This window comes from Salvelinus sp. IW2-2015, linkage group LG20 (genome assembly GCF_002910315.2).
Source record: "Salvelinus sp. IW2-2015 linkage group LG20, ASM291031v2, whole genome shotgun sequence".
Lineage (NCBI taxonomy): Eukaryota > Metazoa > Chordata > Actinopteri > Salmoniformes > Salmonidae > Salvelinus > Salvelinus sp. IW2-2015.
Genome location: NC_036860.1, coordinates 48,063,556 through 48,091,264, shown reverse-complemented (window position 1 = coordinate 48,091,264; position 27,709 = coordinate 48,063,556). Strand labels below are relative to the sequence as shown.

Genomic DNA, 27,709 nt, shown 5'->3' with positions numbered 1-27,709 from the left:
ATAGGCCTAAAGCCTATCAATGCTGTTGCATGTAGCTTTTGTCAGAATGTCTAGTCGTTGGAGATTTAGCCAAGGCTACAATATCATGCACAATGTTGCTGTTTTCGAGTTGGTAATGCAATTAACTGTAATTTCATAAATTAGAGTCAGTCTATGCTACTATGAGAAGGACTGAATATGGTAGGGAAGTTATTTAGGCTCTATTTGTAAAAAAGTGTTGGGATGCCTTTAAAAAAAGTATTTTATAGCATTTGTAAAAACACATCCAAAGATCTTGTTTATTGTTATTGAGTGAAAAGGGGGTGGAGAGCATAGCATGCACTGTGGGTCTTTTAGGATAGGTCTGGGTGGAGAGATATTGGATCTCACTGTTCTGCACACTGCTCTTATGTGACTCTGTTCAGAGTGGGAGAGAGAGAGGCTCCGTCTGGAAAACATTATTCAAATTCCACAAGGCTGGATTTCTGATGATGTTGGCAAAGAGAGAGAGGGGACTATGGGGGGAGGGGGGGGGTTAAATGATAGTAACTGGAAATCAGAACAGAGGTGGAGGCGGACAATGGGGAGTGCCATCCTCAAACTGAGACCAGTGACCTTGGCCTTACCAACCCTGTCAGGGGGTGAAGCCACTGTAGGGTGAAAGAGACTGTCAAATAAGTGCACTGCTGCTCCACTCCGTGTGTACTGTACATGAGGGGTTACGGGATATAGTTATCACTAACACACACAAAACAAATGTGTGAACATATAGCCGTAGCCTACAAACATATGGCATAGAAGGGGTAGCAGAGTAGGGGTAGCAGGGTAATGATATAAGAGAAATGTCTGTGCTGGTGTTATAAGAGAGTGATGCATCTTGTGTTTAATGGACTGTTTTTTTTTTTTTTTCATGGACGGGAAGAGAGCCAAAGGAGAGGGTTGGGTATGAAATTAATCTTGTTGGTGTGACAGTTCTATTGCTGTCATCTCCTACAAATCTGTCTCAGCTTGTGGGAGAAGAGAAGACGGGAGGGAGGGAGGGAAATAGTGCCCTCAGGCCTCAGTCATGTGATTTTTGTAACTTTTTTTATATAGTTTCAGAGCGATTACATGTTTTGTCAACATCCATGGGCTGTTTGGATATTTTTCCAAACCTTTTGAAGTCTTCCTTTTCTTTGCCCTCTATTCTTTGGTCTGGCTCAGACAGCATACTTTCCCTCGTATTTTTCTTTCTCTCCCTCTTTCTTTTTTGGAAGTTTCTCCGGTCCAAATGTGTGACGCGTAAGTGGAGTTACAGCCCGTGTTGCAGATCGGTGGTTTAAGAACTTGCGGACTAGTGGAGAAGAGGATGTTTTCTTGACCTGTCAATGGGACTAAAGGGCTGACGGTGTAAACAAGTTGAACTGCTGGTATTTAGGCTTGATGCTGTGTGTTTTGTCATAGGGTAGCAGGAGGGACTGAGAGAACAGAGAGGGAGGGAGAGCGGGGTGTGAGGGTGTGTATGTGTGTGTTTGGAAGAGAGAACCAGACTTACAGAAACAGAGACAGTATACTGTACTGTGTGCGAGAGCGAGAAGAAGGAGAGAGGAACTGTAATCTGAATCTATTGCACATGGACAGAGAGACTAACTAGAACACGTAGGGAGTCTTCCTGACAAGGAGGGAGGACCAGTGACTCCAGAGGCACCAACGACCAGAGAGCGAGATCACCAAACACTAAGCTAGGACAGGATGAGGTACCGAGGCAGGGTAAGATCCTTATCCTTTCTCTACATGCTGCTCATAACATGTCATAGATGTCTGTTTGTGTGTGTGTGTGTGTGTGTTGCAGAACACACAGAGCAGATGTGTACAGAACATATTGAACATTCCTCTGAAAACCAAGGTAATGTAAGCTCATGTTGGGTTGCCCTCACAGCGACCACAAAGAGGAAAGGGAGACACGTTCAGTCATTCATCAATCACAAATAATGTGCTCAGCATGAGTCAGGGTGTACAGTACAAGTCAAAAGTTTGGACACACCTACTCATTCAATGGTTTTTCTTTATTTGTACTATTTTCTACATTGTAGAATAACAGTGAAGACATCAAAACTATGAAATAACACATATGGAATCATGTAGTAACCAAAAAAGTGTTTTTGGAAGAAGCGGACCACGGTGCAGCGTGGTGAGCGTACATTACTTTTATTTTAGAATGACGCCAARAAAAACAATAAACCATACAAAACCGACCGTGAAACTGAAGGGCTATAGTGCCACAAACAAAGACAACTACCCACAACGAAAGGAGGGAAATAGGGCTACCTAAGTATGGTTCCCAATCAGAGACAACGATAGACAGCTGTCCCTGATTGAGAACCATACCCGCCCAAAACATAGAAACACAAAATCATAGAAAACAAAACATAGAATGCCCACCCCAAATCACACCCTGACCAAACCAAATAGAGACATAAAAATATATTTTATATTTGAGAATCTTCAAAGTAGCCACCCTTTGCCTTGATGACAGCTTTGCACACACTTGGCATTCTCTCAACTAGCTTCACCTGGAATGCTTTTCCAACAGTCTTGAAGGATTTTCCACATATGCTGAGCACTTGTTAGCTGCTTTTCCTTCACTTTGCGGTCCAACTCATCCCAAACCATCTCAATTGAGTTGAGGTCGGGTGATTGTGGAGGCCAGGTCATCTGATGCAGCACCATCACTCTCTTTCTTGGTCAAATAGCTCGTACTCAGCCGGGAAGTGTGTTGGGTCATTGTCCTGTTGAAAACAAATGATAGTCCCACTAAGTGCATGGCGTATTGCTGCAGAATGCTGTGTTAGCCATGCTGGTTAAGTGTGCCTTGAATTCTAAATAAATCACTGACAGTGTCACCAGTAAAGCACCATCACATCTCCTCCTCCATGCTTCACGGTGGGAACCACACATACGGAGATCATCCGTTCATCCACTCTTCATCTCACAAAGAAATGGTGGTTGTAACAAAAATTCTCAAATTTGGACTCATCAAACCAAAGGACAGATCTTTACCGGTCTAATGTCCATTGCTCGTGTTTCTTGGCCCAAGCAAGTCTCTACTTCTTATTGGTGTCCTTTAGTAGTGGTTTCTTTGCAGCAATTCGACCATGAAGGCCTGATTCATGCAGTCTACTCAGAACAGTTGATGTTCAGATGTGTCTGTTACTTGAATTCTATGAAGCATTTATTTGGGCTGCAATTTCTGAGTTGCAGTTAACTCTAATGAACTTATCCTCTGCAGCAGAGGTAACTCTGGGTTTTCCTTTCCTGTGGCGGTCCTCATGAGARCCAGTTTCATCATAGTGCTTGATGGTTTTTGCGACTGGACTTGAAGAAACTTTCAAAGTTCTTGAAATTTTCCGGATTGACTGACCTTCATGTCTTAAAGTAATGATGGACTGTCCTTTTTCTTTGCTTATTTGACCTGTTCTTGCCCTAATATGGACTTTTACCAAATAGGGCTATCTTCTGTATACCAACCCTACCATGTCACAACACAAGTGATTGGCTCAAACGCATTAAGAACGAAAGAAATTCCACACATTAACTTAACTTCTTTGAGATAGAGGGCAGTATTTTCACGTCCGGATGAAAAGCGTGCCCAAAGTAAACCGCCTGTTTCTCAGGCCCAGAAGCTAGGATATGCATATAATTAGATTTAGATATAAAATACTCTAAAGTTTCTAAAACTTTTAAAATTATGTCTGTGAGTATAACAGAACTGATATGGCACTGTTTTCAATTTTTTATTATAAGCCCAAGTCCTCCCAAATTGCAGTTCCTAGGGCTTCCACTAGATGTCAACAGTCTTTAGAAAGAGTTTTAGGCTGGTTTTTAGAAAATTGACCCGGAAATTGTAGTTTTTCTAGGTGGCTCCCATTTTGGCTTTAAGTGATTCCAAGCGCGTGGAGGAAAGCGTGTTCTTTCTTGTTTATCTCCGGTAAAGACAATAACGAATAACTTGTATGGAAAAGTTTATTAGTAACGTTTGGGATTCATTTTGTATGCATTGTGACGGAGGGAAACTGAGTGGATTATTGACTGATGCGCGCCAGCTAAACTGAGTTTTTATGGATATAAAAAAGGACATTATCGAACAAAAGGACCATTTGTGATGTTTATGGGACATTTTGGAGTGCCAACAGAAGAAGATCTTCAAAGGTAAGGCATGAATTATATAGTTATTTCTGAGTTTTGTGTCGCGCCTGGCGGGTTGAAAAATGATTGTCATGTGTTTGTTTGATGGGATGCTGTCCTCAGATAATCGCATGGTATGCTTTCGCCGTAAAGTATTTTTGGAAATCTGACACCTTGGCTGGATTAACAAGAAGTTAAGCTTTATTTTGACATTGCATGTGTATTTTCAAGAATGTTAAATGTTTACAATTCTGTAGTTTGAATTTGGCGCCCTGCACTTTCACTGGATGTTGGTCAGGTGGGACGGTAGCGTCCCATCTAGCCTAGAGAGGTTAATTAAGGCACACCTGTTAATTGAAATGCATTCCAGGTGACTATCTCATGAAGCTGGTTGAGAGAATGCCAAGAGTGCATCTGTCATCAAGGCAAAGGGTGGCTACTTTGACYAATCTAAACTCTAAAATATATTTGGATTTGTTTAACACTTTTTTTGGTTGCTACATCATTCCATATGTGTTATTTCATAGTTTTGATGTCTTCACTAATATTTTACAATGTAGAAAATGTACAAATAAAGAAAACCCCTTGAATGGGTAGGTGTGTCCAAAATTGTCCCACCATTACAATGTGTCATCTACATTTCCTGGGACTGATTGTAGGCTCTCCAGGGACATACTGTAGCTGGTATTTTTCCACACTGTCCAGTGCTAGCACATCCATGATAGAGAGCCAGCTGTGGGGATGATGTGTGTCCACCCATAGTAGGTTTGTCTGGGGACAGAGGAGAGGGGCACCTTATAAGGAAGAGACTGAGGGGAATCAGCCCAACTGAGCTGGCTTAAGGGGACCAGAGCCAAGTCCAGCTGAAGCCTCTCTGCTGCCTCTCATAGATCCACATCCACAACCCTTTTGGCTCCATAGGACTACAATACCTTCAACCCTCACTACTATAGGGGTTGTTCAATGTAATTTCAGCAAGCCATGACACCCACCATCTCAGATTGTTCTGAAATAGTTTCTGTAGTAGAAACAGATAAGATAAGCATTCTGGAAACATTATTTTGTTGAAATATAATTTGATCTCTGAGAAATTAAGAAAATTGATTGCACCCAAATTGGCCATTTTAATTTATAGGATTCATATAATATTAAATAATAATAGTACCTAACATCTGATTTGGACCAAACTGTTTTCTAACAATGACTAAGACATGAGGAATCCAAAGAGATGGTCAAAAGCCAACAGACCCCCACCCCACGCCATGGTTCCCCAACTGGCAGTTTAATTTGGCCCACCAAGTTTTCTGAGCAACATAATTTTTTAAATTTTCATTGTTGGACATAAAATACTTTAAAAACACCAGGAAATCAGCTCCAAGTGATTTTAATTTTGGCAATCTGTTCCCAAGTATTCCCACGCATAATAGAGAGACACGTGATTGTATACAAATGTAAGCAAGGTTTGAAATTATTATGTTTTAGTCAAATATTATATAATATATCTGTTTGGGCTTCTTGCGGTCAATTTGCAGTCTGCAAATGATTTGTAATTATGTTCTGGCCCCCCAAGCATCCACTCAACAACAAAATCGATCTGCAGCTGAATCTACGGTGCCTTCGGAAAGTCTTCAGACTCCTTGATAATGACGAAGCAATTACAGGATTTTAGAACTTTTTGCTAATTTATAAATTTAAAAAATGAAAATATCACATCTACATAAGTATTCAGACCCTTTACTCAGTATTTTGTTCATCACTACATGACAATATGTTTTTCTTAGTATAGCTCAATTCTTGTTTTGTCTATTTGAATGAAAACACCCCTCTCTTTCTCTGAGTACCCATCGACCCTCCCTGACTCACAGTGATGCCCTCTGCCTCGTACTCCTCCTGCTCAGACTTGAGGGTGAGCTCAATGAACAGCTGCTGCAGCTTCTCATTGCAATAGTTGATGCAGAACTGCTCAAAACTACAGGGAGATGGTTAGGGTAAAAAATATGGCACAAAACAACTGTGCTACAATGTTATTTATTTATTTATTAACCTTTATTTAACCAGGGAAACCCATTGATAACGGGGTCTCATTTCCAATGGTTCTCTGAGAACAACAGTTCAAGCAATGTGAGCAACATATTTAAGCATGATCATCACAAAATTAGTTACAGAGCTTCAAATAAATTATATTACATTCAAAGAGCAGTAGAAACAAATATACAGTGTATTCAGACCCCTTGACTTTTTCCAAATGTTGTTACATTACAGCCTTATTCAAAAGTTGATTACATAGTTTTTCCCCTCATTTATCTACACACAATACCTCATAATGACGAATCAAAAACAGTTTTTTAGAACATTTTAGAAAATATCTGAAATATCACATTTACATAAGTATTCAAACCCTTTACTCAGTACTTTTTTGAAGCACCTTTGGCAGCGATTACAGCCTTAAGTCTTCTTGGGTATGTCGCTACAAGCTTGGCACACCTGTACTTAGGGAGTTTCTCCCATTCTTCTCTGCAGATCCTCTCAAGCTCTGTCAGGTTTGATGGGGTGCGTCGCTACACAGCTATTTTCAGGTCTCTTTTCACATTGAACCGAATGTATTGGGCTCCCGAGTGGCGCAGCGGTCTAAGGCACTGCATCTCAGTGCTAGATGCATCATTACAGACCCTGGTTCGATTCCAGGCTGTATCACAACCGGCCGTGATTGGGAGTCCCATAGGACGGTGCACAATTGGCCCAGCATTGTCCGGGTTAGGGTCTGGATGGGGTAGGCCGTCATTGTAAATAAGAATTTGTTCTTAACTGACTTGCCTAGTTAAATAAAGGATAAATAAATAAAAGTATTGAGAACGCCTGTGACACTCATCTTTCTCCATTGACCGCAATGTATTGAGAGAAATGTCAGCTACCTTTTTGCAGAAATGTCCCAGAATGAGGCTTTCAGGCTGATAATGGGCTGAATCTGGGTGAACTATCCATCTAGTGGTCAGAACCTGGTAATATCAGAATGTAGGATGGGACATAAACCGAACAACTTAAATTACAAATTTCTCTGAACGGGGGGGGACATCACCAAATTAACAGAGAATGTCCGTTGGTGGCTTCTGATTTCTTTTTTGGATTCCTCATGTCTAACTTATAGTCAAAATCAGATGTTATAGTACGTACTATATTTACTGAATATTATATGAATCCTATAAATTAAAATTACCAATTTGGGTGCAATCAATTAGCTTAATTTCTTAGAGATCAAATTATATTTCAACAAAATAGTGTTGCAGGAATACTAATCTTATCTCTTTTTAACAACAACAAAAACTATTTCAGAACAATCTGAGATGGASGGTGTCAATCCTATTTCTTGTGCTTTTTGAGGTGGAACAACCCTTAAGGCATTAAAGAATCAATGTGCATTATTTTTAAATGACAATTGAACAGGTAAAGAGGTATGCTTAGAATATAATCTATGCAGAAAAAGATACGTAATGTTGACATGGAATTGGGCATAATGATTATGGCTCTATATTGCAGGAAAAATCTGTTTCAGGTGTTTGAAAAATGCAAAATTCTTAGAATTTCCCCCCTCCGGACCACCTCCGTTCATCCTCACGTACTTCCCTCGAAAATAATGGGTGCATGACGTCCCTGACCTAGAGGCTTGTGCTTTTCTGATGAGTACCTACTGCACTTATCTTCTCACTGAGGGCCACAGGACAACAGCAACTAGGCCTACACTACTTGAGAGTCCACTCACAACCCTTTAAAGAGGCAGAAGAAGGGTGTGAGCTAAAGCATTAGAGTTGAGAGAAACACACAAAAGACACAGTCAATGGAGTTCCTTGAAGACCTGACCCTAAACCTGACCCTAAAATACTTCAGTTGTATCCTTCGGAAAATCTGACTGCTTCGCTAATCGCTATGTATTCATGTGTGTGTGAGAAAGAATTCCTCTGTTTTACTGGCTGCAGGAAGGCCACCTGCAGAAGTGAGTGGGAGCACAATACACTGAGTTAGAGGGGGGCTGGGTTGGAGTGCAGAGTGGAAGTGTCTCCGGCCTTCCTCTGCTCAAAGTTCTTGGCTACACTCCACTGTTGTCCTTGTGTTGTTTCAAGGATTTTCCACCATTAAGCGTTCAGAGATAACGACCAGTTAATTACCTTAACGAGCCCCTAACGACACCCCTGACAGGGCTGTGTGTTCCCAAAGCACCTGGCCCCATTGTTCCTCTCCCTTTGTGTGTGTTTGTGCGTGTGTGTGTGTGCTTGTATGTGTGTATGTTTGTGGGGGGGGGTGTCCGTGCATGTGTGAATGTGTGTGTTAGGGGGGGCTGGCTTACTCTGTTCAAAAGATACAGAGAGTGATCAAACGAACTAGAGGGTATTGGTTGTAGTAGTACTGTGCTGGAATATAGGATGTAGCCTAGCCTTGAAATTCTGGTCTGTACTGCTGGATTATAGTACAGTCATAGCTGGATAATCCACAGTAGGTATATTTTGATTTGTGTGTCTGTTCCCTTGGGATTTTTTTCTGATGGACATGACGGTGAACTTCTCTGGATATTAATTCCTGTCATGTTTGCCATCATTGTACCAGTGTTTACATGTACAAACACCTCTTTAGCAGCATTGGTCAGAACCTGACTGGAGCTATGGCCTGTATTTACTGTATATACATCCCAATACGCTATCTCACAATCACACAATAGAGGAGTTTAGAGACACTGTTTATATTAGCGATTCTTGAAATGCCATCATTGTTTGATTTGTGTTCTGCATGTCTGAATGTCCTGTGTGTGCTTTCATCTGGTTGATGTGGTTGTTCTTTGACAAGCCTCTTGTGGAGGTGTTTTTGCAGTGCTGTGGTGTTGTCAGTATACACTCAATCCCAACTCGACCCTCTGCCCAACCCTCCATGCACTTGTGTTGATCTAAGAGGTTATGTAAGCGATATGGGGAAAATTACTCCAAGCCTATCAAGGGAAAGGTGAGGATTTTAACATATTGTTTATACCTGTCAAATTCTATCGTGTCTAGATGAAGTGCATATTGGTAGGGCCAAGGGGTCAATTTGGGTTATGTGTATCTGGGGAAAGAGCAGCAGGCAATGAAGCCCCCCCCTTTTCTCACCCCATCCCTCTATCTCTCTCTTTCAATTCAATTTTCAATTCAATTAACTTTATTGACATGGCAAGTTCATTATTACTTACATTGTCAAAGTATCTCTCTCTCTCCCAACTCTCTCTCTCTCTCTCTCTCTCTCTCTCTCTCTCTCTCTCTCTCTCTCTCTCTCTCTCTCTCTCTCTCTCTCTCTCTCTCTTTCTAGGAGGTGGGAGGTGAGGGCAGAGTTCATCTAGTTATGGAGAGTACTCTGACAGCACGTGACAGGGTGGGGGTACAGGACTTTGTCCTGCTGGAGAACTACACCAGCGAGGCGGCCTTCATCGAAAACCTGCGCCGACGTTTTGGGGAGAACCTCATCTATGTAAAGAATCATATCATTATGGAAATATTGGTCCTATAAAAATGATTGTTACATGCTTCGTAAACAGCAGGTGTAAACTAACCGCCCCCCCCCAATCTTTTGGGGAATAATATAAAAATKTAAAAAATAACACGAGAAAGGAATAAATACACAATGAGTATTCAGACCCATTGAATTTTTCCACATTTTGTTATGTTACAGCCTTATTTTAAAATGGATAAAATCGTTTTTCCCCCTCATCAATCTACACACAATACCCCATAATGACAAAGCAAAAACAGGTTTATAGAAATGTTAGCAAATTTATTTCAAATTAAAAACGGGAACGTGACATTTACATAAGGATTCAGACCCTTTACTCAGTACTTTGTTAGCCTAGAGCCTTCTTGGGTATTTCATTTTTATTTGATTTTATTAACCTTTATTTAACTAGGCATGTCAGTTAAGAACCAATTATTATTTACAATGATGGCCTAAGAACAGTGGGTTAACTGCCTTATTCAGGGGCAGAACTACAGATTTTTACCTTATCAGCTCGGGGATTCGATCTAGCAACCTTTCAGTTACTGGTCCAACGCTCTAACCACTAGGCTACCTGCCGGTATGACGCTACAAGCTTGAAAAACCTGTATTTGGGGAGTTTCTCCCATTCTTCTCTGCAGATCCTCTCAAGCTCAATCAGGTTGGATGGGGAGCGTCGCTGCACAGCTATTTTCAGGTCTCTCCAGAGATGTTCGATGGGGTTCAAGTCCGGGCTCTAGCTGGGTCACTCAAGGACATTCAGAGACGTGTCCCGAAGCTGCTCCTGCGTTGTCTTGGCTGCGTACTTGGGTCGTTGGCCTGTTGGAAGGTGAACCTTCGCTCCAGTCTGAGGTCCTGAGCGCTCTGGAGCAGGTTTTCATCAAGGATCTCCCTGTAGTTTGCTCCATTCATCTTTCCKTCCATCCTGACTAGTCTCCCAGTCTCCACTGAAAAACATTCCCAGAGCATGATGCTGCCACCACCATGCTTCACCGTAGGGATGGTGCTAGGTTCCCTCCAGATGTGACGCTTGGCATTCAGGCCAAAGAGTTCAATCTTGGTTTCATCAGATCAGAGAATCTTGTTTCTCATTGTCTGAGAGTCCTTTAGGTGCCTTTTGGCAAACTCTAAGTGGGCTGTCGTGTGTTTTTTACTGAGGATTCGCTTCCGTCTGGCCACTCTACCATAGAGGCCTGATTAGTGGAGTGCTGCAGAGATGGGAGAACCTTCCAGAAGGACAACCCTCTCCACAGAGGAACTCTAGAACTCTGAGTGATCATCGGGTTCTTGGTCACTTCCCTTACCAAGGCCCTTCTCCCCCGATTGCTCAGTTTGGCCGGGGGGCCAGCTCTAGGAAGTCTTGGTTGTTCCATACTTCTTCCATTTAAGAATGATGGAGGCCATTATGATCTTGGGGACCTTCAATGCTGCAGAATTTTTTTTGTACCCGTCTCCAGATCTGTGCCTTAACACAATCCTGTCTTGGAGCTCTATGGACAATTCCTTCGACCTCATGGCTTGGTTCTTGCTCTGATATGCACTGTCAACTGTGGTACCTTATATAGACCGGTGTGTGCCTTTCCGAATCATGTCCAATCAATTGAATTTACCACAGATGGACTCCAATCAAGTTGTAGCAACATCTCAAGGGTGATCAATGGAAACCGGATGCACCCTGAGCTCAATTTTGAGTAACATAGCAAAGGATCTGACTATGTAAATAAGGTATTTCTGTTTTTTATTTTTAATACATTTGCAAAAAAAATAGGAAAAAAAAGTTTTTGCTTTGTCATTATGGGTTATTGTGTGAAGATTGATGAGGAATTTTTATTTATTTAATCAATTTTAGAATAAGACTAACATAACAACATTTTGTAAAAGTCAAGGGGTCTGAATACTTTCCGAATGCACTGCATGTACATATGGGTAGGGATAAAGTGACTAGGCAACAGGATAGATCATAAACAGTAACAGCAGCGTATGTGATAAGTCAAAGGACTTAGTGCAAAAAGGGTCAATGCAGATAAATCGTTAACCAATAGCTAACCTGACTAACTAACTATTTAGCGGTCTTGTGGTTTGGGGTTAGAAGCTGTCCAGGGTCCTGTTGGTTTCAGACTTGGTGCATCGGTACTGCTTGCCGTACGGTAGCAGAGAGAACAGTCTATGGTGGCTGGAGTCTTAGAAAATGTTTAGGGCCTCTCTTAGACACCTCCTGGTATAGAGGTCCTGGATGGCAGATAGCTCGGCCCTAGTGATGTACTGGGCCATACGCACTACCCTCTGTAGCGCCTGCAGTCGGATGCTAAGCGGTTGCCATACCAAGCAGTGACTTTTTGAGGATCTCAGGGCCCATGCCGAATCTTTTCAGCATTCTGAGGGGGAAGATGTGTTGTCGTGCCCTCTTCACGACTGATCCTACATAGCTTCACATTTGGTTAAGGTTGATTTTATGTCAGTGTTTGAGGGGTTGGTGACGGCAGTGTGCGGGTCTTGTCTCCCTGTATCAGACCTACATAGGGTCAGTGTTGGTGTCAGTGAACCCCAACAAGGACCTGGAGATCTACTCCAAGGCGCACATGGAGCGCTACCGAGGGGTCAGCTTCTACGAGATATCACCCCACATGTGAGTCACCCTCTGACCCCTGACCCCTGATCCTGAACCTCTCTCTGACCAAGCAGGACCAGCATGTATGTGTAGATGTCTTTATGTACATACAGTAGGCCTACATGAATCTGCATTGGGTACAATACATTTACAGTATGTATTGTGTGTTTGCTATATGATCGTGATCCACTGTATGTGAAAACACTAGTATGAGCWGGATCATTAGCTAATATCATGTTTATATCCCACCCCTCTGTTTCTCTATCCTGTAGCTATGCATTGTCAGACAACACGTACCGGGCCATGCGGACTGAGAGGAGGGACCAGTGTATCCTGATCTCTGGGGAGAGCGGAGCAGGGAAGACCGAGGCCTCCAAGAAGATCCTCCAGTACTATGCCACTACCTGCCCTGTCACTGACCACATGAGTACGCTCCGGGACCGCCTGCTGCAGTCCAACCCTGTTCTGGAGGTAAGGTATACCCCCCGCCCCCTCCCAAGATCCCCTGCCAAGGATCTCTTCCCATGAGCACCTCTAAGGCTCTGGAGGAGGAAGGACATTTATAGCAGGGGTACTGAGACTGGTGTAACATCAATGCGAGAAATGAATGGCCCACTACAAAATCATGTTGCTTCAAACAAGTAAATCTATTTGTGGATGAGGGAAATCATGTTGATACATTGRATATTTTGAACCAATCTCTGACAAAGCCATAACAATAGATACATCCTGCTGTGAACTTGCTATTACTGTACTGTTAATGTTTCCTATCTCTCAGCTGTGTTTGATCTTATCTCCGTTGTTCCCCTCACTCACTTCTCTCTCTCTACAGGCTTTTGGTAATGCCAAAACACTGCGTAATGACAATTCCAGCCGGTTTGGCAAATACATGGATGTCCAGTTTGACTTCAGGGTAAGCCTTTTGTTCTTCCTTCCTTTGGCTCCTGGGTTAAGGGATTTTCCTCACATAAGTCTACTATCGCTGATACTCATGCCATACCACCATACTGTCTCTACAACACACCATTCCATCAAAAGATTGTGCATAACTAAAACATGTTGCATTCAGGTCTTACCATACAGCATGCCTTACTATGAGTCTTAAGTCATGAGGGCATAATTCAGCTAAAAGACGATTTATGGTCATTCCGCATCTGCATTGGCCGTACAGCATTTACTGCGATGCGGCCTCTGCAGAAGTCAGGMCATTCATACTTCTTGCGCTTTGCGGAGCAGAGCTGTTGTGAAGGAAGTTGTCAAGGAAGTGAGTTTGTGTTTATATTGTGCTACACCCTCCGTATGGAGCCTCCAGACCGCATTAGCGGATCAAGCATAAATCGGCTTTAAAGCAGCTCTAGTAGGACCACACTCAGCAGTACCTTGACTGTCCCTGTTCCTAACCTCCCCTAGGGGGCGCCGATAGGAGGCCACATCCTCAACTACCTGCTGGAGAAGTCCCGTGTTGTGCACCAGAACCACGGCGAGAGGAACTTCCATATTTTCTACCAGCTGCTCGAGGGAGGAGAACAAGACCTTCTCAGCAAGCTGGGACTGGAGAGAAACGCCCAGAAATACCAATACCTGGTCAAGGTGTGTGTTTGTGCTTGCGCACGTGTGTGTGTGTCTGTGTGTGCGCGCAGTTATTTGATCAGTGATGTCCTGTTCCTCTCAGGGTTGCTGTCCTAGGGTGAGCTCCATCAATGATAAGAATGACTGGAGAACAGTGAGGAAGGCACTGAACGTCATCGGCTTCCATGAGGATGAGGTGGAGGTTAGAGACATTTTAGTGTATAATAATACTGCATACCGTTTTTCACTGCAAACAAATTTCACTCAACCCAAAGTTTCACCATGAAGAATGAGAAGGTCATGGTTTAAATGTCTGTTCACTCTCCCTCTTTAGGATCTGTTGAATATAATCGCCAGTGTCCTCCATCTTGGGAACACTCAGTTTGAGCAGGGAAGGAATGGGAAAACCAGATCACCACTGAGGCCACAGCTCAAATACCTGTCCAAGGTTGGAAACTATGAAGATGAAACGATACCCTCTCCCCCAACACACACACCACACACACACACACACACACACACACACAACACACACACACACACACACACACACACACACCACAACACACACACACACACACACACACACACACACACACACACACACATTCCCCATTCTAAAGGCAGATGTTGATGTTGTCTACTTGTTCTCCAGCTGCTAGGTGTGGATGGAGCAGCACTGAGAGAGGCTCTCACTCATAAGAAAATCACTGCCAAAGGGGAGGAGGTGAGTGTCTATGGCGGGCTGTTTCACTTGATTCAGAACTATGTCTGGTAATATAATTTAATATCCACTTACAAACAAGTGATACAGTATGCCTTTGATGTGTATGGCATGCATATTTAGATTTTGGTTTTAAAGAGAGGGTACTGATACAGTTAAGCTGAGCCCAGAGGATAACACTAAAGTTAACATTAAAGTATTTTGCATCACTAATATATATGTGTGTGTGTGTGGGTGTGTGTTGTGTGTGTGTGTGTGTGTGTGTGTGTGTGTGTGTGTGTGTGTGTGTGTCCCAGATGATAAGCCCGTTGAGTTTTGAGCAGGCTGTGGAAGCTCGTGATGCCTTGGCCAAAGCGGTGTATGGCCGTGCCTTCACCTGGCTGGTGGTGAAGATCAACCAGTCTCTGGCATTCAAGGTCTCACACAAACATCACTCACGATAGCTAGCTAGCAAAACAATTAGCTTTTTTGCTCATAGTTACTGCTCCTCTTTTTGCTAGCTACATAATGCTGCTTCCTACCTCCAAAACTGAGTGTATTGTGTGCTGTCTATCTGCAGGATGATGTGTACAACAGCAGTAAAGGCTCATCATCAGTCATAGGACTGCTGGATATCTATGGCTTTGAGGTCTTCCAGCACAATAGGTACCAGAACAAATGTTAGCTAATTTATTCAGTGCATGAAGATGTGTTGTATAGCAATGTACTGTACATTATGTAATTGTTTGGCTATGACTCAATTCAAGAATCCCTCAGTGATCTTAAATGAGTTCTAAATGTCGATAAAACCAGGTTTATGTTTTTCTCCAGGTCTCGTAAAATGTATCCTAAAGACCTGCGTATCTGTACCTTGAGAGGCGCCCAAATTGAGCTTGTTCCTCATTATAAGTATCTAACGTAAACTAACTGCATTCCGTACAAATGTGCGCAACCGCGACATTCAAACGAGGCTGCAAAGAAAACTAATGGGACTGTAGCAACTGTGTTGACTTCAAAATCTGGGGTGTGAACTACGTTTCTATTCAAGCGTTGATCGACATGGTAATGGCTCTATAGTATTGGAGAAAAGTTGAAAAAACTGACCCTCCGTTACATCGTGACGTGTAATGCCGTAACGTACAGCACGCATAAAGCAACTATTTCTGTCTTACAATCTCTCTCCACCAGGTGTAGCACTTCTCTCATCGTTTAAACACAAGAAATGGACAGTGACGAGGGTAAGGGGGGATACCGTCATTTTTTGCGACATCACTGTAAGCGATCATGACTTTCAAAGCCGCTGTTTACTTCTGAAGATCACTTTAGCACCGCCCTAAAAACCCGATTCAAATTCGACACAAACCTTCAAATAGGTATGTAATTGTCACGCCCTGACCATAGAGAGCCCTTGGTCAGGGCGTGACTAGGGGGGTGTTCTAGTTTTCCTATTTCTATGTTGGTGTACTTGGTATGGTTCCCAATTAGAGGCAGCTGATTATCGTTGTCTCTGATTGGGGATCATACTTAAGTTCTCCATTGTTCCCATGGGTTTGGGATATTGTTTGTGTATGTGTTGGTAGCACCACTGAGGTTACGTTTCGTTGCTTGTTTATAGTTTTTGGAGAAGTTTCCTGCAAATAATGATGTGGAACTCAATACACGCTGTCCCCTTGGTCCCGTCCTTATTACGAACGTGACAGAATATCCCAACCCGAAAGGACCAAGCAGCGTACAACGGAGGGAAAAGTGAGTTGGACCTGGGAAGAGATAATGAGTGGATGCGAGACCCTTCCTTGGGGGAGTCGCAGAGGACTCAGGAAGGACAGCAACGACGCCGGGGCCGCAGCCACAGAAACCCCAAGATTTTTTTGGGGTGGGGGGAGGCACGACGGGGTGTGCCCGGCTGAGCAGCGGAGGTGCAGAGCCCGAATGGGAGTCGATGGAGGAGTGCAATGAGGGATACCGTAAGAGAAGATTTAGCGAGGAGTATGCTGCAGCGCAGGCGTGCTGAAGAGCTGGTCATCATGCCGGTGCATCTGTGCCAGCTCCTCGCACTCGCCCTGAAGAGCCAGAGACCGTCGAGGGAGGCGATGAGAAGTTGGGAGAGAGAGGAGAGGAAGGTGTGTTCTGCTCAACATTCGACCTGAAGAGCCTTTCAGCAGTCCTGGTGAGTTGTGCCGGCTCCACGCACCAGGCCTCCAGGGCGCCTCCCCAGTCCGGTACGTCCTGTGCCAGCTCCCCGCACTCTCCCTGAAGTGCGTGTCTACAGTCCGGTGCCGGCTCCACGCACCAGGCCTCCAGTGCGTCTCCCCAGCCCGGTTCGTCCGGTGCCAGCGCCCCGAACCTGCCCTGAAGTGCGTGTCACCAGTCCGGTGCCACCTGTGCGGCTCCACGCACCAGGCCTCCAGGGCGCCTCCCCAGTCCTGCTCCAAGGCCGGAGCCTTCCTCTGCACCGGTGCCCAGTCCAGGCACGGCGTCCAGTCCCGCCACAAGGCCAGAGCCTTCCTCTGCGCCGGTACCCAGTCCAGGCATGGCGTCCAGTCCAGCTCCATGGCAGGAGCCTTCCTCTGCGCCAGTGCCCAGTCCAGGCACGGCGTCCAGTCCCGCTCCATGGCAGGAGCCTTTCTCTGCACCGGTGCCCAGTCCAGGCACGGCTTCCAGTCCCGCTCCATAGCAGGAGGCCTTCCTCTGCGCCGGTGCCCAATCCAGGCACGGCGTCCAGTCCCGCTCCAAGGCTGGAGCCTTCCTCTGCGCCGATGCCCAGTCCAGGCACGGTATCCAGTCCTGCTCCAGGGCAGGAGCCTTCCTCTGCGCCGGTGCCCAGTCCAGGCACGGCGTCCCAGTCCAGCTCCAAGGCCGGAGCCCTCCTCTGCGCCGGTGCCCAGTCCAGGCACGGCGTCCACCCAGCTCCATGGCCGGAGCCTTCCTCTGCGACGGTGCCCAGTCCGGGCGCGGCGTCCAACCCAGCTCCATGGCCGGAGCCTTCCTCTGCGACGGTGCCCAGTCCGGGCGCGGCGTCCAACCCAGCTCCATGGCCGGAGCCTTCCTCGGTGCCCAGTCCGGGCGCGGCGTCCAACCCAATTCCATGGCCGGGGCCCTCTGCGCCGATGCCCAGTCCAGGCACGGCGTTCAGCCCGGRGCCATGGCCGGATCCGGGGTCTGGGCGGGGGCTACAACCCGCACCGGAGCCGACACTAGTCACCCCCCTGCCCTCCCCATTTGGTTTCAGGTTTTGCGGCCGGAGTCCGCACCTTTGGGGGGTGGTACTGTCACGCCCTGACCATAGAGAGCCCTTGGTTCTCTATGGTGTTGTAGGTCAGGGCGTGACTAGGGGGGTGTTCTAGTTTTCCTATTTCTGTGTTGGTGTACTTGGTATGGTTCCCAATTAGAGGCAGCTGATTATCGTTGTCTCTGATTGGGGATCATACTTAAGTTCTCCATTGTTCCCACCTGGGTTGTGGGATATTGTTTGTGTATGTGCTGGTGGCACCACTGAGGTTACGAGGTTGTTTATTTTTTTTAGAAGTTTCACTGCAAATAAAGATGTGGAACTCAACACACACTGCGCCTTGGTCCCGTCCTTATTACGAACGTGACAGTAGTGACACATTATATAAACCCTTTATATTGTTTTATTTACATTTTAGAGGCGATAAGTTGGACAGATCGAGTGAAAAAAAAAAAAAAGTTTTCCCACACATCATGACTTTCAAACTTTTTTTTAGTTTCGCTTCCCCACCCGCCACTTTTAAAAAGACCCGAAGGAGCTCATTGCCTTCTTGAATTATGCAGAAACGGGCAGCGTGGAGGCCATTAATTTTGTTGGAAAGGGGAAAAAGTGTGCTTTACAATGGTATTGACATTACAGTTGATCTGGAAGTATTACGTTTTTGGGGCGCTAAAATAAGGTCAATTGTACGGACCAAGGTGATGTACAAAAGTGAGTGAGTTTACGTTAGGTATTTGGATTGACGGTAAACTGTCCTTTAAAACACACATTGATAAACTGACAAAAAAAAATGCGAGTAAGGATTTGGTTTCCTGTATAGAAATAAATCCTGTCTCTCTTTTGAAAATAGGAGGAAGATTGTTCAAGCAACACTTCTCCCAGAAATTGACTATGGCGACTCAATCTAGATGCACGCGCAGATTCTGTTTTAAAACCTGTTTAAAGTCTACCACTCAGCCTTGTGTTTTATCACTAGCACGTATCACCACGMCTGTAATTTAAGTCCTTTCTGAATCTGCTATGTCGGTCATTTTTACATCGGAGAAGAGTAATAATTCCAGCCGCAAAACACTTACTGTTTTTCGACTAACTCCAAGGTCCTCTGATAATACTATTCCTGTGCGAATCGACATCCCTGTCTTTTGAAAATGTCTGAGTTTGACAGGTGTTGCCTGCGGTTTGAGCAACAAAACAATAATTGATTCGATAAATTGATGCTTTAAACGAAGTGCTGCGTATAGCGTATATATGAAGGTCTACATGTATGTGTCAACTTTCACAGTGAATGATTTTGTTTATACGTTTTGTGCCATTGAATTGAACATCGGCAAATGCGTCAGTAAATACATATTGTTCCTATTTAATACAACCCTTGCTCTTAATAGATCGCAAAGCAGCATTACAACTGAGCTAAACTTTTGGATTTACCAGTTCACTTTCTCATCCATAACCTAAAAACACATCTCAAGTGCAAGTGTGCTGTTTAGCTCACATCTGCAGGCTGGGGGCATTTAGGATGTCTTCTACTGCGGATCGCTAAAATATCCTAATCTGATTATAATCACATTTCCGCAATTAAAATATTATGGCGACACTATACCAAAGATGGTTTTGTATGTTTTAGAAACTTGGGAGCCAAGCTCGAGTTATCAGTGTAGCCTGTTCACCTGGACATGTTGATATACAGTGCCTTCAGAAAGTATTCATACCTCCCGATTTATTCCACATTTTGTTGTGTTACAGACAGAATTCAAAATGTATTAAAAAGATTTACCTCATCCATCTACACACAATACCCCAAAGTGAAAACATGTTTTTTTTWWWWATGTTTGCTAATTTATTAAAAATAAGAAACAGAAATACCTTATTTACATAAATATTCAGACCCTTTGCTATGAGACTCGAAATTGAGCTCAGGTGCATCCTGTTTCCATTGATCATCCTTGATGTTTCTACAACTTGATTGGAGTCCACCTGTGGTAAATTCAATTGATTGGACATGATTTGGAAAGGCGCACACCTGTCTATATAAGGTTCCACAGTTGACAGTGCATGTCAGAGCAAAAACCAAGCCATGGGGTCAAAGGAATTGTCCGTAGAGCTCCGAAACAGTTTTGTGTCGAGGCACAGATATGGGGACGGGTACCAAAACATTTCTGCAGAATTGAAGGTTCTCAAGAACACAGTGGCCTTCATTCTTAAATGGGAGAAGTTTAGAACCACCAAGACTCTTCCTATAGCTGGTCGCTCGGCCAAACTGAGCAATCGGGGGAGAAGGGCCTTGGTCAGGGAGGTGACCAAGAATCGGATGGTCACTCTGACAGAGCTCCAGAGTTCCTCTGTGGAGATGGGAGAACCTTCCAGAAGGACAACCATCTCTGCAGCACTCCATCAATCAGGCCTTTATGGTAGAGTGCCAGACATTAGCCACTCCTCAGTAAATGGCACGACAGCCCGCTTAGAGTTTGCCAAAAGGCACCTAAAGACTCAGACCATGAGAAACAAGATTATCTGGTCTGATGAAACCAAGATTGAACTCTTTGGCCTGAATGCCAAGCGTCACATCTGAAGGAAACCTGGCACCCACCCTGGATGTTTTTCAATGGCAGGGACTGGGAGACTAGTCAGGATCAAGGCAAAGATGAACTGAGCAAAGTACAGAGAGATCCTTGATGAAAACCTGCTCCAGAGCGCTCAGGACCTCAGACTAGGGTGAAGGTTCCAACAGGACAACGACCTTCCAACAGGACAACGACCCTAAGCACTCAGCCAAGACAACGCAGGAGTGGCTTCGGGACAAGTCTCTGAATGTCCTTGAGTGACCCAGCTAGAGCCCGAACTTGAAACCTGTCTAACATCTCTGGAGAGACCTGAAAATAGCTGTGCAGCAACTCTCCTCATCCAACCTGACAGAGCTTGAGAGGATCTGTAGAGAATGGGAGAAACTCCCCAAATACAGGTGTGCCAAACTTTGTAGCGTCATACCCCAGAAGACTTTTGGCTGTAATCGCTGCCAAAGGTGCTTCAACAAAGTACTGAGTAAAGGGTCTGAATACTTATGTAAATGTGATATTTCAGATATTTTCTAAAATGTTATAAAAAAACTGTTTTTGATTCGTCATTAGGAGGTATTGTATGTAGATACATGAGGGGAAAAACTATGTAATCAACTTTTGAATAAGGCTGTAACGTAACAAAATTTGGGAAAAGGTCAAGGGGTCTGAATACTTTCTGAATGCACTGTATATTTGTTTCTACGGCTCTTTGAATGTAATATAATTTATTTGAAGCTCTGTAACTAATTTTGTGGTGATCATGCTTAAATGTGTTGCTCACATTGCTTGAACTGTTGTTCTCAGAGAACTATTGGAAATGAGACCCCGTTATCAATGGGTTTCCCTGGTTAAATAAAGGTTCATAAATAAATAAAAAACATTGTAGCACAGTTGTTTTGTGCCATATTTTTTACCCTAACCATCTCCCTGTAGTTTTGAGCAGTTCTGCATCAACTATTGCAATGAGAAGCTGCAGCAGCTGTTCATTGAGCTCACCCTCAAGTCTGAGCAGGAGGAGTACGAGGCAGAGGGCATCACTGTGAGTCAGGGAGGGTCGATGGGTACTCAGAGAAAGAGAGGGGTGTTTTCATTCAAATAGACAAAACAAGAATTGAGCTATACTAAGAAAAACATACTGTCATGTAGTGATGAAGGTGTAGTTCGGTAATGATACTGTATATTTCAGTGGGAGCCGGTGAAGTACTTCGACAACAAGATCATCTGTGACCTGGTAGAGGAAAAGCACAAAGGCTTGATCTCCATCCTGGTGAGAATAACTGCCATTCACTTCAGTTTAGTAGTGTATCTGACTCACTTTAGCCTTTCACCTCTCTCTAATATCGCTCTCCTTCTGTACTTTTCCTGTCTCTAGTTGAATGTTAAGGTATAAATGTGTTTTAGGATGAGGAGTGTTTGAGACCAGGGGAGCCCAGCGATATCTCCTTCCTCGAGAAGCTTGAGGACACTTTGGGAGGCCATGCCCATTTTGTCACGTGAGTCTCTTTTACACACACACACATGCACAAAACACATGGGTGCCTTCACAGTTTGTTTGTGTATTTGCACCATGTTCCAAATATGTTTTTGTGTGTATATTTGTGGTTCTGTATCTAAGATATGATTTGTCTGTCAGTCACAAGTTGGCGAATGGGAAGACTCGCAAGGCAGTGAGCAGAGAGGAGTTCAAACTGATTCATTATGCAGGAGAGGTCAACTACAGTGTCAATGGTGAGCTAGCTAATCAATCTGGCAATAGTGTAACTGCAGAAAATAATAAACTGATTTCATCCTCACACATACTGTTTGTAATATTTTGTGTTCATCTGCATCAAAGGGTTTCTGGACAAGAACAAGGACCTTCTCTACAGAAACCTGAAAGAGGTGAGGCTGGAGCAACAATAGAGAAATGAGAACACACAGACCACACACTCACACTCACCACACAATTACTACAGGTTTCCCATGATCTCTCTCGGAATTCTCACACATGGTTTATGTGTGTACACTACAGTAGGTATAGAGTGTGGTGGATGTTTTGGTGTGTTGTGTTTACATGGTTCTGTGGTGTGCTTTCTCTGTCCAGGTCATATGCCAGTCAGATAGCCAGGTCCTGAGTCAGTGCTTCCACAGAGAGGAAGTGACTGACCAAAAACGCCCAGAAACGGTGAGATGTATACACACACACACACACACAGATGCAAGCAAGCTCACACACACACACACACACACACACACACCACACACACACACACACACACACAACCACACACACACACACACACACAACACACACACACACACACACACACACACACACACACACACACACACACACACTCAAACAGTTTGATATGTCACCTCTCTGCTTCCCTCTGAGGCTGCACTCAGTTTAAGAACAGCCTGGCCAAACTTATAGAGATACTGATGTCCAAGGAGCCATCCTATGTGCGCTGTATCAAACCCAACGATGCCAAGCAGTCAGGTAATCATCACCCTGTGAAGTCAATCAGTCCAATCAATCAATCAGTCAATAAATATTCTCACTCTCCCCAGGGAGGTTTGATGAGGCTTTAGTCAGAACCAGGTCAAGTATCTGGGTCTGATGGAGAACCTGAGGGTCAGGAGAGCTGGGTTTGCCTACCGCCGACACTACGAAACCTTCCTACAGAGGTGTGTGTGTGTGTGTGTGTGTGTGTGTGTGTGTGTGTGTGTGTGTGTGTGTGTGTGTGTGTGTGTGTGTGTGTGTGTGTGTGTGTTGTGGTGTGTGTGTGTGTGTGTGTGTGTGTGTGTGTGTGTGTGTGTGTGTTGTGTGTGTGTCTATATTATGCCATCTCTGTTTACATGTTTCTATAACCACAGTTTCTATATTAACCTTATATACATTTCTGTAACCACAGTTTCTATATTAACTATAACATTTCTGTAACCACAGTTTCTATATTAACTATATACATTTCTGTAACCACAGTTTCTATATTAACTATATACATTTCTGTAACCACAGTTTCTGTATTAACTATATACATTTCTGTAACCACAGTTTCTATATTAACTATATACATTTCTGTAACCACAGGTACAAGTCTCTGTGTCCCAGGACGTGGCCTAACTGGCAGGGCAGACTGGCTGATGGAGTAGCCACTCTGGTCCAACACCTCGGCTACAAACCAGAGGAATACAAACTGGGCAAGTAGGTACACAGAGAGAGAGAGGGGAGGGAGGGAAGTAAGGGGACATACATTTCCCTTAGTCATGTTGTGAGGAGAAACATGAGACAGTATGTTGTTGATGTATAATTCCCTATCTCTTTGCAGGACCAAGATCTTCATCCGCTTCCCTAAGACTCTGTTCAGCACTGAAGATTCCCTGGAAGCCAGGAGGCCTGCCCTCGGTGAGACTATACAGCAGGGAAGATGATGACAAGGCCATTTGGGGGAAATTAATGTAATTCATGTAATTAGCTAGGAGAATAACATAGATCATGATAAACAGCAGAGTAGCAGTAGCAGTGGAAAACAGGGAAGTGCCCACTTGGTCAACTAAGCAGCAGCATAAGGATGGATAAAACAGTAAGCTAATGTAATTATACTGAACAAAAATATAAACACAACTTGCAACAATTTCAAAGATTTTACTGAGTTACTGTTCATATAAGGAAATTAGTCAATTGAAATTAATTAATTAGGCCCTAATCTATGGATTTCACATGACTGGGCAGGGGTGCAGCCATGGCTCCCACCCACATAGGGAGCCAGGCCCAGCAAATCAGAATGAGTTTATCCCGAGTTTATTACAGACAGAAATAGCTCAGAATCTCCTTAGCTCACCTCCACCCCATCCCCCCTCAGACCATTCCGCAGGTGAAGAAGCCGGATGTGGAGGTTCTGGGCTGTCGTGGTTTCAGGTGGTCTGTGGATGTGAGGCCGATTGGAGGCAGCTTATGGTAGAGAAATTAACATTAAATTCTCTGGCAACAGCTCGGTTGGACATTCCTGCAGTCAACATGCCAATTGCATGCTCCCTCAAAACTTGAGACATCTGTGGCATTGTGTTGTGTGAGAAAACTGCAAACTTTAAAGTGGCCTTTTATTGTCCGAAGCACAAGATGCACCTGTGTAATGATCATGCTGTTTAATCAGCTTCTTGATATACCCACCTGTCAGGTGGAATGGATTATCTTGGCAAAGGAGAAATACTCACTAACACTAACAAATGTGTGCACAATTGTATTTGAATGAAACATGGGACCAACACTTTACATGTTGCATWTATATTTTTGTTCAGTGTAGGATCCAATTAAACATTTATGTTCTGTGGTCCAACCATTTTGTCTCCTCTGTTCCTGTTCTCTGCTCTAGTTCTCACCCTACAGACCTCATGGAGGGGTTACAGAGAGAGGGCCAAGTACCTCCGCATCAGACAGGCAGGTGAGGGTCTGAATCAAAGAGCTGACACTATTTCTCTGCTTCTCAATTACTGCCTCCTGAAGCAGTTACTCTGTAGCCACTTTCTTGATATCTGCTGAATCTATGAATGAAGTAATGCAGAGGATATTACTTTGTTGTTTGTTCTTATGAGCTCTGCACAGTTGTAGCTTGTTGTGGTGTGTCTGTGACATGACTGATTGTGTCCTCTATCCATCTATCTATCTATTAGTTCTAGTGATCCAGTCTGCGTGGAGAGGGATGAAATCCCGCCAGAGGGCCAGGCATCGCAGACACGCTGTGGACATCATACGCAAGTTCATCAAAGGCTTCATCTACCGCCACTACGAGCGTTGTCCAGAAAACGAGTACTTCCTGGACCATCAGCGTTTCTCCTTCCTGATGATGCTGTTTAGGAACCCACCTAAGAGTGTCCTGGACAAAAGCTGGCCCATCCCCCCACCTAGCCTCACTGAGGTACTGCAACCAGCCCAACAACACTCCACACAATACGCACTGAGGGACATTAAGCGTAAGCCAAGGGGTGATGGTGCAATGCATCTGACTGTTGTACATTCAATGTGTCAATGTTTTATTTGTATCTGTCCCTATGTCTGTGTAGGCGTCAGAGCACCTGTGCAGGCTGTGTATGCAGAACATGATGCGGGCCTACTGCAGGAGGATCCAGCCAGAGTGGAAGAAACAGGTAGGCTACTGTCTGTTACTGTCACTCACCTGACGGGAACACATAGAAAGGATATTTCTGTCCTCTTTCTATTCGTTTTTTAAATCTCACACACTCTCTCTGTCTCTCTCTCTCTCTCTCYCTCTGTGTATCTCTGTCTCTGTGTCTCTCTGTCTCTGTGTCTCTCTGTCATTGTGTCTCTCTGTGTCTCTCTGTCTCTGTCCACATTTCTCCATTCTCCATCTCTCTCACTCTACAGGCATCTCTTCTGTTCTCTTTCTATAGATGGAGCAGAAGGTGGTAGCCAGTCAGATATTCAAYGACCAGAAGGACAGCTATCCCCAGAGTGTCCCTAAGCTGTTTGTGGCCTCCAGACTAAGTAGGGTCCACTCACTAACACAGTGTGCACACACTTCCAAACTTCACAGACCACGTACTTCACAAACACGCCACTGACAGATGTTCTCTCCTGTACACAGACAGTGAGGAGTTCAACCTCAAAGTGATACAGACTCTGGGCAATGACAAAGTGAAGGTGAGTAATATGATATTGTAATACTATCCCCCTGTCGTGTTTGTGAGACAGTGTTTGCGACCTCTGTCTTACCTCTGTCACTCTGCTGTTGTTGGCTGAGTAGTTTAATCCTGCTAATTGTCTGTTTGCTGTGTACATCATCTTTACAATGTCATGTATTGCTTTGAATCAGTATTGATACAGTTAGACTTCAAACTTTGGGTTTTTATGACAACCCCTCCCTCTTTCTGTGTCTCTCCCTCTCTCTCTGTCATTCTCTCTCTTTCTCTCTCAATCCCCCTCTTTTTCTATCTGTCTTTGTCAGTATGGAATTGCGGTGACTAAGTATGATAGGAGGGGTTACAAGGCACGGCCTCGCCAGCTGCTCCTCACCTCCTCCTTCGCCATGCTGGTGACCGAAGCCAAGCTGAAGCAGAGGATCGACTATGCAGCCCTGAGGAGTGAGTCTCTGCTGGGGGCCATAGGGGATTGAGGGGCTAGGGGTGGTCCGGCCAGGGGGGGGGGGTTATAACCTTGGTTATAAGGTAGTTGTAGTGTATGTGTCCACTGTATAACACGGTTCTTCTTTTTCCAGGCATCTCTGTGAGTTCTCTCAGTGATGGGTTCATGGTTCTTCCAACGTGCCCAGTGAGGATAACAAGCAGAAGGTAACAGGATGACCTCATCCTGGTTATTCTATCTAGCAGTTGTCATGGCGACTTACTGCCATGCCATAAAGTACAGTACCTAACCTCTGACRCCTTGTCTGCCCTGTAGAGTGATATGGTGCTCCAGTGCGATCATTTGATCGAGGTGGTGACCAAGCTGGCCACTATGGCGGACAAGAAGATCAAGGTCAACATGAGCCAGGACAGGTGAGTTTGGCTCCTCTGATCATCTGGACACTGGATAGCTTCATCAGAGTATCTTTGAGAGCCTGCTGACATTTGTCAACCCATTCCAACTGTCATCCACTGTTAGTGATCATGATAGTGTTCTCTCTCACCCCCTACCCCTTCCCTCCTTTCCTCTGGTCCTCTCCTCCTGTCTGTTCCTGTGTGCAGTATTAAGTTTGCAGTGGCTCAGGGGAAAGAGGGGGTCATTGACTTCACCAGTGGACCAGAGCTGAAGGTGGCCAAAGGCAAGAAAGGACACCTGCTAGTGGTGAGTAAGGGGACGGAAGAGACCCATTATTATGAGGACAGCAGGGCTGAGGAAGGGAGGATGAGAAAGGGGGATAGAGGAGAAGAGAGGACTTGTAGATGGAGCATGAGGAGGACTGGGATTGTAAAATGGAAAGCAGTAGAGTTTAAAGATAGCCACCTCTTTCATCTTTATATTTTCATTGGAAGTTTTGACCAATAATCCACATTAGGTAATAACAATGACGCCATTTGTAAATTGACTTGTTTTGCAGACGGCTCCTAAACTCAACCCATGATGATGATGGGAAGGAATGACCGCCTCGCTGTAATCCACAGCAAACCAATCATTCCACAGGATGATTTCCTGCCATAGCCAATCAGATTATAGCCACACAGAAGTTGTATTTCTTCTTTAAATGTGAGACCATAGCCATACACTCACTGCAAAAAATAGAATGATTATTTTCTCTTTTAACACAATTGCACTTATTAATCTGCATTTTTATATAGTTATTGATTTAGTTATTGACGACATATCATATATAATGGATTCAGAGGTTTTGCCGGCATTCATAATACTTTGATGTTTATTAGCAATAGTCGTATTAAATGAAACCACACATTTTAAA

At 44.3% G+C, this 27,709-nt stretch overlaps 1 pseudogene; it reads left to right on the top strand.

The window, feature by feature from the left end:
* Positions 1–1,042: 1,042 nt before the first annotated feature.
* LOC111981987 (unconventional myosin-Ic-like) lies at positions 1,043–27,709 on the top strand (annotated as a pseudogene).